Source organism: Cetorhinus maximus, chromosome 9 (assembly GCF_964194155.1).
Source record: "Cetorhinus maximus chromosome 9, sCetMax3.hap1.1, whole genome shotgun sequence".
NCBI lineage: Eukaryota > Metazoa > Chordata > Chondrichthyes > Lamniformes > Cetorhinidae > Cetorhinus > Cetorhinus maximus.
Window position 1 is genome coordinate 20359502 of NC_135887.1, and position 12173 is coordinate 20371674.

General features: G+C 42.5%; 1 protein-coding gene across 4 annotated transcripts in view; it reads left to right on the forward strand.

Annotated features, from left to right (window-relative positions):
* Positions 1-12173, forward strand: part of vmp1 (vacuole membrane protein 1) — a 191284-nt gene that overhangs the window by 122369 nt on the left and 56742 nt on the right. The window lies entirely within an intron of this gene.

Here is a 12173-nt window from a genome sequence, read left to right on the forward strand (position 1 = left end):
GACAGCTGAATCACATACTCAACCTTGAATCCTTTCTTTATTTCAGATCAGGTTAGATTATTCTCTCCTGTTGAAGAATGCAATGACAGATCAGTTTTTAACTCTTACCTACGTTTTTAGTTATTAAGTTATCAGATCATCAAAAGCATGGATAGAGTGTTTATTATGGATAGAGGGCTAATGGGATATGGAAGGCCCAATTGTGAAACAAGGGCAGAACCAGAATTAAAACAAATTTATTTAAAAAAGAACACAATACGGGAGAGGGAATAGGATTAAATGAATAACTGTTTGAGAGCTGGCACAAACAGTTGGCCAAATGACCAGCTTCTGGGCTGCAAGATTTTGCAATTCTATCTCAAATTGCCCACTTCTCTGTCTGTGAACAGTGAGAGGTAGTAATTGATCTGAGCTGCATCTGTGGTATGGTCAGTTTTAGTTGATGACATGTTGATTATTACAATTTTGTCATTTAATACCTTTTCTCTAGGTGCTTGTCATCCACAGAATCCAAATATATTAATATAACAGCCAGTCCAGATTCCATAAATCCCAAAGTAATGTTGACTATATCCATTTCATGGGAAGATTTTGAATCGGTTCACTGGTCAGACATTACTAAGAACTGCCTCCTAGACTGCTTAAGTGAAGGAAGGCAGCATTGACGAAACTGATTGACTAATGCCTCTCACTTTTTCTCCATCTTCCATATCTGCCCCCTTCCTCCAAATGAGAGTAACCCATTTATTTGATGCCTTGGGCTTCCAGGTCTGGGACAGGAGTGCAATGACAGTTTTCCTAATGTGTAACGAGTCTAGAAATGCATTTATGCAAACTTTAATTCCTTGAAAGCTGTCTGTTCCAGAACACATGAAAACATAACACTATGTGGGAATCAGGTATCCAATACCTTTTTTGATGCTGCTGAGGTTTTTTTTTTCATACGTTGGGTGTCATTGGCAAGGAGAGCCTGAATTGCCCATCTCTAATTGCCTTTGAGCTTGGCTGGTGCCAAAGAAATTTGGAAGGCAGTGGACACTGATTCAACCACCAGCATCTCTCTCCTGAGGTTTGGAACTTAAATGATGTGGTTTTTGATTGGTACTGATCCTGATTTTGCTAATGTCCCAATAGATCATGGGGTTGCTTTTATTTCCTGTATCTACTGATGGCAATACTTTAGGAACTAAAATGGTAGGATGCCTGTTGTGTTTTTCATAATTATTTTTGTTTTTGTATCCTAAAGTTCCTGACTGTGAAGACCAGAACTTTTTTAAATCAATTTTTGTGTCCAGTCCCAAAGTTGACCACAACCAGTGGGTTATGGCAAGAGCCAAGTGCACAATGAAACTCCTGCAATTCTGCACCAGCACTGTACCCTATTCCTAATTTTTGAGTACACTGTAGTTTTTTTTTATTCATTCACAGGATGTGGGCTTCGCTGGCTGGGCCAGTATTTATTGCCCATCCCTAGTTGCCCTTGAGAAGGTGGTGGTGATCTGCCTTCTTGAACCGCTGCAGTCCATGTGGTGTAGGTACACCCACAGTGCTGTTAGGAAGGGAGTTCCAGGATTTTGACCCAGCAACAGTGAAGGAACGGCGATATATTTCCAAGTCAGGATGGTGAGTGACTTGGAGGGGAACTTCCAGTTGATGGTGTTCCCATGTATCTGCTGCCCTTGTCCTTCTAGATGGCAATGGCCATGGGTTTGGAAGGTGCTGTCAAAGGAGCCTTAGCGAATTCCTGCAGTGCACCTTGTAAATGGTATACACTGCTGCTACTGTGCGTCGGTGGTGGAGGGAGTGAATGTTTGTGGATGTGGTGCCAATCAAGCGGACTGCTTTGTCCTGGACGGTGTCAAGCTTCTAGAGTGTTGCGGGAGCTGCTCCAGGCAAGTGGGGAGTATTCCATCACACTGCTGACTTGTTTTTTGTAGATGGTGGACAGGCTTTGGGGAGTCAGGAGGTGAGTTACTTACCGCACAATTCCTAGCCTCTGACCTGCTCTTGTAGCCACAGTATTTATATGGCTAGTCCAGTTCAGTTTCTGGTCAATGATAATCCCTAGAATGTTGATAGTGGGGGATTCAGTGATGGTAATGCCATTGAACTTCGAGGGGCAATGGTTGGATTCTCTCTTGTTGGAGATGGTCATTGCCTGACACTTGTGTGGCATGAATGTTACTTGCCACTTGTCAGCCCAAGCCTGGATATTGTCCAGGTCTTGCTACATTTGGACATGGACTGCTTCAGTATCTGAGGAGTCGCGAATGGTGCTGAACATCATGTAATCATCAGCGAACATCCCCACTTCTGACCTTAAGATGGAAGGAAGTTCATTGATGAAGCAGCTGAAGTTGGTAAGGCCTTGGACACTACCCTGAGGAACTCCTGCAGTGATGTCCTGGAGCTGAGATGACTGACCTTCAACAATCACTACCATTTTCCTTTGTGCTAGGTATGACTCCAACCAGTGGAGACTTTTACCCCTGATTGCAATTGACTCCAGTTTTGCTAGAGCTCCTTAATGCCACACACTGTCAAATGCTGCCTTGTTGTCAAGGGCAGTCACTCTCACCTCACCTCGGGAGTTCAGCTCTCTTGTCCATGTTTGAACCAAGGCTGTAATGAAGTCAGAAGCTGAGTGGCCCTGGCGGAACCCAAAATGGGCGTCAGCGAGCAGGCTATTTTTAAGCAAGTGCCATTTGTAGCACTGTTGATGACCCACTTCCATCACTTTACTGATGACCGAGAGTAGACTGATGGGGCGGTAATTAGTCGGTTCGATTTGTTCTGCTTTTTGTGTACAGGACATACCAGGGTAATTTTCCACATAGCCGGTAGATGCCAGTGTTGTAGCTGTACTGGAACAGCTTGGCTAGGGACGCAGCAAGTTCTGGAGCACGAGTCTTCAGTACTATTGCCGGAATATTGTCAGGGCCCATGGCCTTTGCAGTATCCAGTGCCTTCAGCTATTTCTTGATATCACGTAGAGTGAATCGAATTGGCTGAAGACTGTCGTCTGTGATGCTGAGGATCCCCGGAGGAGGCCGAGAATGATCATCCACTTGGCACTTCTGGTTGAAGATTGTTGCAAATGTTTCAACCTTATCTTTTGCACTGATGTGCTGGGTTCCTCCATCATTGAGGATGGGGATATTTGTGGAACTCCCTCATCTAATGGGTTGTATAATTGTCCAACACCATGCACTACTGGAAGTGGCAGTACTGCAGAGCTTCAACCTGATCCATTGGCTGTGGGATAGCTTAGCCCTGTCTATCAATGCTGCTTATGCTGTTTGGCATGAAAGTAGTCCTGTGTTATAGCTTCACCAGGTTGACACCTCATTTTTAGGTATGCCTGGTGCTGCTCCTGGCATGGCCTCCTGCACTCTTCATTGAACCAGGGATGATCCCCTGGCTTGATGGTAATGGTAGAGTGGCGGGGCCATGAGGTTACAGATTGTGTTCGAGTACAATTTTGCTGCTGCTGATGGCCCACAGCGCCTCATGGATGCCCAGTCTTGAGTGGCTAGGTCTGTTCGAAATCTATCCTATTTAGCACAGTGGTAGTGCCACACAACACGATGGAGGGTATCCTCATCTCCACAACGAATGTGGTGGCTACTCCTACTGATACTGTCATGGACAGATGCATCTGTGGCAGGCAGGTTAGTGAGGATGAGGTCAAGCATGTTTTTCCATCTTGTTGGTTCCTCACCATCTGCCACAGACCCAGCCTAGCAGCTATGTCATTTAGGACTCGGCTAGCTCAGTCAGTAATGGTGCTACTGAGCCACTCTTGGTCACATTGAAGCCCCCCATCCAGAGTACATTCTGCGCCCTTGCCACCCTCAGTGCTTCCTCCAAGTGGTGTTCAACATGGAGGTGCACGGATTCATCAGCTGAGGGAGGGCGGTCCTTGGTAATCAGCAGGAGGTTTCCTTGCCCATGTTTGACCTGCTGCCTTGAGACTTCATGGGGTCTGGAGTTGATGTTGAGGACTCCAGGGCAACTCCCTCCTGGCTGTATACCACTGTGTCACCAACTCTGCTGGGTCTGTCCTGCCGGTGGGATAGGACGTACCTAGGGATGGCAGTGGTGGTGTATGGGACATAATTTGTAAGGTATGATTCCATGAGGATGACTCCATGAGGATGACTATGTCAGGCTGTCGCTTGACTAGTGTGTGAGACAGCTGTCCCAATTTTGGCACTAGCCCCCGGATGTTAGTAAGGAGGACTTTGCAGGGTTGACAGGGCTGAGATTGCTGTTGTTGTTTCTGGTGCCTCGGTCAATGCCGGGCGGTCCATCTGGTTTCATTCCTTTTCTGTGACTTTGCAGCAGTTTGTTGCAACTGAGTGGCTTGCTAGGCTTTCAGAGGGCACCTTAGAGTCAACCATATTGCTGTGGGTCTGGAGTGACATGTAGGCCAGGCCAGGTAAGGATGACAGATTTCCTTCCCTAAAGGACATTAGTTTTTACAACAATTGACAATTGTTCCATGGTCATCCTTAGATTTTTATTGAATTCAAATTTCATTATCTGCCATGGTGGGAATTGAACCTGGGCCCCCAGAGCATTACCCTGGGTCTCTGTCCAGCGACAATACCACTTGCATTGCCTCTCTGGGATTACCCATTTATTGCTAAATTATGGAAAGCTTTTGCTGTATACTGGTACCTAGAAGGAAATTTAGTTGAGGCTACCTATACTCCCCAAGATCTTTATAGACTAGAGCCATATATTTCACTTGCCCCTGAAGGTGTTAACTTCTGGGCTCTGGTTCCATGGACGCTGGGTTTCCTCTGATGCTGCATTATTAAGTGGGCCATTTTCAATGTGAGTCTAGACAGTGAGTGTCAGCAAGCTATCTGATTGTGGGGCTATCAATGTCAGGCCTGGGACTAACCTCACATGTGATCAAGCTTCAAACACTTCAAGCAAGGCTTACTGTGATGGTTAAAAGTGGGAACCATGGCTAATTGTCCCCTCCCACAAAATTTAGTCAGGAGCAAACTGTTTCACCTTACACCTGCCACAGGTGAGGCCAGATGTTCGACACAGACCTAAAGAGAGAACCTGAAATCTTATGCAACCTGTAGGTCAAAATCTGTTGACAACCATAACTTGTTTGAGGCATGATTGGAGCTCAGTCGCCTGCATTTGCAACCAGATAGAACTTTCCTTGTTTAAAAAAAATCTTGTCCAAACAACTTCAGGAAGAGGTGTTTCTTTTTTGGTTTTGCAAGTAGTCGCAAAATGAGTGTGTTCTAGGTGTTCTTGATTATAGGTTACCTTTCAGAGGAGTTATGCACAAACCCAGGAGATTAAATTACTCATCTGGCTACTGCATGTTGAGTCAAGATTACGCACAATGGTTTTGCCCTTATTTTGAGATGAGCAGTGAAACATTCACAAAATGACTACAAGTCAAACACATGCATGAGGCACTGATACTGTGGTATCTTGTATGAGTCAGGGTTTTTTTAATTAATTTGTACAGCTATGCTTTATGTATCTTCTAACTGCCATCATTCCTCCCTGACATCCTTCCTGGGAATGTACCTCCTAAATTTATGATTAAGTTAAGCTCATTGTGTTTGTAAATCAAAATGGTGAGGCCCAATTTGTTGGGAGTATTGGGGCTTGGTTGCTTTACTTGATCAGGGGAGGAATGATGGCAGTAAAAAGCTATGTAATTCATATCTGTATGCTTTAGTTGCAACTGGTGGTCACTGGTGTTGCAGAGAGAACCTGTGGGAAAATAATTCAAATGAAAACTATTGGACTAGAACTATTCTGTTACTGATATATTTAAGGGCAGGAAGCAGCAACTGGGAGGGGAGTCTACAAATTCCTGTTTAATTCAATAGTAATCAGCTGAAGAGCAACTATAGTTATCATTCAAGCACGCCTTTTCCAGCCAGCAGAACAAAATAGGGGATCTCTAGAAGCAGCTTTTGGACCTGGTTGAGGAGAGACAGAGTCAAGAGGAAAGTACTATTGAAAGTACTCCCTCCTTTACCCCCCGACCAAATAAAAAAACTGCCATTCACTTTATGTAACCAGTTATGCATCACAACTTCAACTTTTGTGTGGATTATCTTACAAAGTTTTCTCCTGTACTTACTACTATGTTGAAAAAAAGTTTACTCAAAAGTATTGAACAGCAGGAAACTCAGAATTCCCTACAAAAACAAACTTTAGCACCTCTGACTATAAAATGTTTACAAATTGTTCTTGAAATTGATTTTTTTTAAAATTAGAAGCCTCTAAAGTACCTTTTTTAACTAAATGGATTAGACTTTCTACTTGAGTATTTTGAGTTGTGTTTTGAAGACTTATTTATTGTGCTAACCATTCGGACCTTGGCTATCATGGGAAGTAGAAACATTTGCTTGTGAATATGTCCCTAGCAACTTTCAGTCAATTAAATATATCCAGGTAGCACAAATAACCACTGTTTTCTTTCAGATGTGCCATTGTGATTTATCTTATTTCACACGTGAATGGTAAATTTTGCCAACTTGTACTTTAATCTATTCAGCTTTTTACTAGTATGTCAGACCTTAAAAAGTTGATATTCAATACACTTCTTTGAATTGATTGAGCCTGGAAGACTGCATTAAGACATCAAACAATTATTCGATAGAGTAGACTTTTCTTTGTAAAACTCTAGCTAATACTACTGGAATTCACAAATGATCTCCTGAGTTCTAAAATGGGCTACTCATACAACAAGAGCCATTAAATCAAATACTTTCCCTGCTACCAATCTTGACAGCTTCTCTCATGTTCATCAATGTCATATTGACCAGTAATAACCTTCCAACCCTTTGTAATATTGTTTTCGCATTGTTATCCCCAGTTGCTCCATATTTTGAAAGCTGTTGAATGGAACATGTTTAAACAGAGGCAATTGCCTTGTTTTTTGTTTTAAACTACTGTACTTGGCAGTATTTGAGATTCAGCAATTGAAGAGAAAAAATATTCATTGTTTGTGCTCCTGATTGCTATCAGATAAATCTTGCTGAAAATTAGGGTGAGGACAGGATCAGGCTCATCTGCGAGGCCCTCTGTGGTTGAGTAGCTAGTCAAAATTCTGTTTCAGATTTTAACTTGACAAATGGCTGTTTGGGCATAAGACTGTACTTGATAGCTGACCCTCTAATAATATTTCAGCAGGAATCTGTTCATACAAAAAGTTGACAAAAAAAAGTTCAGTACTAAAGTCACTTTTTCAGCAGGAGAATGCTTTTAAACCATTGTGAACTCAAGTCAGTTTGCCAAACCCATAATTGAGCACACGAAGGGGAAGTGATTTGGTATAGTGTGACATCTGGCAAGTTTCTACACTTGCCCTAAGCATCATTATTGTGACCAAATGCCAGAGGCAGTAAAAATGTCATAATGAAGAATATCTGGTCATTTGCTCAATATCTGTGACCAGGATGCACTGCAGGAACTCACCAAGGCCCCTTAAATAGCACCTTCAAACCCACAGCCGCTACCATCTAGAAGGACAAGGGCAGTAGACACATGGGAACACCACCACCTGGAAGTTCCCCTCCGAGCCATTCACCATCCTAACTTGAAATGTATTGCCGTTCCTTCACTGTCGCTGGGTCAAAATCCTGGAACTCCCTCCCTAACAGCACTGTGTGTGTAGCTACACCACATGGACTGCAGCAGTTCAAGAGGGAAGCCCACCACCATGTTCTCAAGGGCAATTAGGGATGGCCAACAAATGCTGGCCCAGCCAGTGACATCCACATCCCATGATGAATAAAAAAAGGAATAATGTCAGCAGTAAAAGGCCCACTGCTAAATATAATTAGTGTCTTGGACATTTTGCTTTCCACTATTAATTCTGTTCTTGTACCTCCCCCACCTCCAATGCATTTATTGCACTTTAAGATAAAATTGTTGTATGCAACCACATTGCCATATGCACTGTTGTTTTTGGAATTTGTGTTCTTTTTAGGTTTATATTGAATTCTTACTGACATTACACTATAAAGGTTTAACTGGTTCAAAGTAAACAACTTTTCCAAAACTGTCAATTTCTAGTTTGAACTTCTTTTTAAAAAGTATGTTAGATCTAAACGTTAGTGCTTAATTCTTTAAGATGTCTGTGGTTTGCACCGTTTTAAATTGGTACAAAAGACAGTGTACTGTCTTGTTCCTATGTGAGGGTACATTGTTGTTTCATAATGTTAAAAAGTGAAAGAAGAAAATGTATAACAAAAAAGTAGAAACTGTTAAGTTTCATAGCTGTAACCTAGAATTTTTAAATTCGGAGTGATAACTGTTTTTGTGAAGCCTGGAATGTGTGTTAATTTTTCAAGCACTTCATTAAAAAGTCACACAATATGAATTGAGTAACTTTTTTTTTGTTAATGAGAAACAGCTGCAATGTGTGTAACCCTGCGGTGTTCTGTGAACCTTTACTGCACCCTCTGAAGTGCGGTTTTGTCTAGGAGGATCACGTGACTTCTGTGAAATCTCCTCCATTTCCAGTAACCGTTTGGACAGGGATGAGTCAGAACAAAACCAGCTTCCTCTAACCACAAGTTGTTGAAGAATTTGTCAACGTGGACTTTAGAGGTTTATAGTAGTTAGCTGGAACTTCTGTGGTGAGATTGCATCAGCAAGGTCATAAGGGAGCTTCCTGCTATTAAACTATATTACTTGTCTGGAACAACCCCACCACTGGACTTTGCAGAGCACAATTGCCTTTATCTATTGCTTTTCTGACAATTGTTTCCTTCAGTTTTTGCCCCTAGGATTGTTTTCAGGCTTGAATGTTCTTTTATTTTAAAATATTGCAAGGCTATGGATATGCCATTATTTAAAGTCATTCTGAATTCAAAGCTTACTTTATTTTTAGTGCCTAACATCCAGAAATACCCAAAAATAATGAGTGGAGTGGAGTGGCACAGGGATCAGTGCTGAGGCCTCAACTATTTCCATGTCCATGTCCGACCCATCTCCTGCGCCTCTGCCCTCACCCCTTCCCCCCCCTCCAAGATCCATGTCCTCACTTTTCATTCCACCAGCCCCTGCATTCAAAGGATCGTCCTCTGCCATTTCCACCAACTCCAGCATGATTCCACCATCAAACACACATTCCCCTCACCCACCCGTCAGCATTCCATAGGGACCGTTCCCTCTGTGACACCCTAGTCCACTCCTCCATCACTCCCCAATACCTCATCCCATTCCTATGGCACCTTCCCATGCAATCGCAGAAGGTGCAACACCTTCTTTACCTCCTCCCTCCTCACCGTCCAAGGGCCCAAACACTCTTTTCAGCTTCACTTGCACCTCCTTCAATTTGGTCTACTGTATTCGCTGCTCCCAATGTGGTTGTCTCTACATTGGGTAGACCAAACGCAGACTGGGTGACTGCTTTGCAGAACACCTTCACTCAGTCCGCAAGCGTGACCCAGACCTTCCTGTCGCTTTCCATTTCAACACACCATCCTGCTGTCATGTCTGACTTTGGCCTGCTGCAATGTTCCAGTGAAGCCCAATGCAAACTGGAGGAACAGCACCTCATCTTCTGATTGGGCACTTACAGCCTCCTGGACTTAGCATTGAGTTCAACAACTTCAGACCATGAACACTCTCCTCTATCTTCACTCCTTTTTTAATCCCTTTAAAAAATATATATTTTTTATTTACTTATTTTTATTTTTATTCATTTTTAAATCCCTTTTTAAAATCCTTTCCCCCAACCACCCGCCACTCCCCCACAAGGACATCTGTCATTGGTTCTATGTTGTTCTTTCACAGAGTGCTGACCTTTGTTCTGCTATTAACACATTCTGCTTTCTTACCTCTTTGCCAGTATCAGCACCCTCTTTCGTCTTGTGCTCATGACATCTTTGTCAGTCTCTCCTTAGCCCCCACCTATCGTTGACCTTCTATCCTGCTTTACCTGCTCCATCCCTCCTTAAACAGTATAAATTTCATCACATTTCTACTTCTCTTTAGTTCTGAAGAAGTCATATGGACTCTAAATGTTAACTCTCTTTGTCTCTCCACAGAATACTGTCAGACCTACTGAGTTTTTCCAGCATTTTCTGTTTTTACCTCAACTATTTCCAATCTGCATCAATGACTTGGATGATGGGATTGAATGTATGGCAGTTAAATTTGATGAGGGCACAACGATAGGAAAGTAAATTGTGAAGAGGGCATAAAGAATTTTCCGGGTCCCTCCCCGCTGGTGAGATCTGGTCCTGCTGAAGTCATTGGACATTTGAATGGCTCACTGCATTTTCTGGCCCCGCCCCCACCCCCACTGTGACAGGGATGGAAGATTCTGCCCGAGGGATAAAAATAGGTTAAATGAATGGGCAAAAAATTAGCAGATAGAGTATAATGTGGGAAAATATGAACTTGGCCACTTTGGCAGGAAGAATAGAAAAATAGCAGATTACTTAAATAGACAGAGATTGCAGAACTCCGAGGTGCAGAAGAATCTGATGTCCTAGTACATAAATCACAAAAAGTTAGTATGAGGCACAGCAATCATTGGGAAGGCAAATGGAATGTTGTCCTTTATTGCAAGAGGAATGGAATAAAGAAGTAGGGATGTTTTGCTACAGTTATATAAGGCATTGGTGAGACCACATCTGGAGTACTGTGTACAGCTTTGGTCTCGTTATTTAAGAAAGGACATTCAGAAAGAAGCAGTTCAGAGAAGGTCGAGTCAACTGATTCCTGGGATGGGGATGGGAGAGTAATCTTTTGAGGAGAGGTTGGACAGGTTGGGCCTATATCCATTGGCGTTTAGATGAATGAGAGGTGATCTTATTGAAATGTACAAAATCCTGAGGGGACTTGACAGGATGGATGCTCAAAGGATGCGTCCCCTTGTGGAAGAGATTAGAACTAGGGAACACAGTTTAAAAATAAGGGGCCTCCCATTTAAGACACAGATGAGGAGAAATTTTTTCTGAGAGTTGTGAGTCTGTGGAACTCTTCCCCAGAGAGCAATGGAGGCAGGGTCATTGAATGTTTTTAAGGCAGAGGTAGATGGACTCTTGACTAACAAGGGTGTCAGGGGTAGGCAGGAAAGTGGAATTGAGGCCACAATCAGATCAGCCATGATCTTATCAAATGCAGGTTCAAGGATCTAAATGGCTTACTGCTGCTACTTATTTGTATGTTCATATATAAAAATCCACTTGGCAATTAACCGTGGTGAAATTTGGTCTCTCACTTTGTCAATACCAGGAAAAATAAATCCGCTCATGTCATTGTAGTTCTGTTAATCCACCAACCAGATTTCTGGTTATGGGGAGTATGCCCTCTTTTGCAGTTTCCTTCAGGTTAGATTAACAGTGTTAACATTTGCTTTAGGTCATGGAGGCATGCATTCAACTCCCATCTAATGAAGTTAGCATGGATGAGCCCATCTTTTTGTGCATATGTAAGAAGAGGGCATGACATATTGTAGTGTCATTGTGTTATAGCAGCAGACTGTATTTCTGCTGCAGATCAGGCAATTGAAGGCACAATTCCTGATTCAATTTTAAAAAAAAGAAAATATTGCAAATAATTAGCATGTCGGACAGCATCTGCGGAGAGAGACACAGCTAATATTGATAATGATCTTTTGTCAGAGCTAATTCAGTCATATTGTACTGGATGAAGGAAATTCTTGGCTGGAGGAAAATATCAAGGATTAGTGACCATAGTTTCTGCCTTGCACAAACTAGCAAATGACTAAGGAATTACATTTGTTCAGGCTTGTGCCAGATCTCTAGCCTGTACGCCAACCTAAAGAAGGTGCACACTAATGGGATGAGATAATCAGGAAGAAGGATATGATAAAATAAGGCCCAAAAAAGGCTTGTTGGTTCATCAGACTGGATCTGTCAAATTGACCGTGTCAATTTTCACTATTGTTCAGTTTGCAACTTATTTGATCTTCAGTTGGTGGTGGATAATCACAAAGGAGTCCTACAAAGAAGATCATTTTCTTTCCCCTCTTGTTGCAGTAATTCCTCTTCTCCTTAAGGTGTAATTTCCTTGCTAAGGTATGGTTACATTCCAGTCGGCAATCCCATGTGGTCAATTTGACCACTATTTATGTTTGAACTTGGACAGGAATAAGCTATTACAGCACAGTGAGGGGACAAGAATCACAGTTGATC